The sequence below is a fragment of the Geospiza fortis genome, unplaced genomic scaffold, assembly GCF_000277835.1.
Source record: "Geospiza fortis unplaced genomic scaffold, GeoFor_1.0 scaffold26, whole genome shotgun sequence".
NCBI classification, from domain to species: Eukaryota; Metazoa; Chordata; class Aves; order Passeriformes; family Thraupidae; genus Geospiza; species Geospiza fortis.
This window is the reverse complement of record NW_005054425.1, coordinates 1,606,976-1,607,848: the sequence shown is the minus strand read 5'-3', so window position 1 is coordinate 1,607,848 and position 873 is coordinate 1,606,976.

Below are 873 nucleotides of genomic sequence, written 5' to 3'. Positions count from 1 at the left end.
CCCCCCAGGGGTAGAGGGCATCCTTTGAATCTGCCCAATCACTCAGTGCCCTTCTGGAATTCCAGGACTGACAGACAGTGCTGGGCAGGGGTCAGGGAGGGGAAAGGAGACGTGATTGATACACCTGGGAGGGAATTTTCAAGGGAGGGACCCAGGGTTCTGAGGTAAACCCTGAAATCACAACACAACAGGGAAGGATCTCACCCAGGTGAGGATCTCACACAGGAACCTGCAATCCTGGGGTGGCCCAGCCCTGTGCACTGAGATGTGGGTGCAAGAGTGACACTGAGTGGTGACAGCAGGGGGACAGATGGACAGGGGTGTCCCTCCAGCCCAGGCTGAGAGGGACTGCAGAGTGGGGATATGGATGGAGTCAGCTCTGGGGCAGCAGGGCTTTCCTGCTTGTTCAGCCTCTGAAAGTGACATGGAAATTAGGAAAAGTGAAGTTACTAAGATAATAGTGGATGATGAGACAGAACTTATACCCTGTAAGGAGGTGAGATCCTGGGTGTGGAGAGAACAGAGTTGTCCCTGCTTGGGTGAGAGCTGGGGGCAAGGGTGGCCTTGGGTGGCAGGGGGGGGTGGCAGGGCTGGGAGTGTGGAGCTGATGTGTCACTGAGGGTCACAGTGGCGTTTGGGGAGCCTGAAGTAGCAGAGGGAGAATGTGGGGTGTATTTTGGGCAGAGTTGAGCTGGGAGGGCCCAGACAGCTCCTCTCATTGTCTCTGCACAGACTGGAGCAGGGAAGACCTACACCATGGGCACTGGCTTTGACATGAGCATCTCTGAGGAGGAGCAGGGCATCATCCCCCGGGCCATCAGCCACCTCTTCAGCGGCATCGAGGAGCGGCGGCGGGGGGGGGGGGGGCGGGGC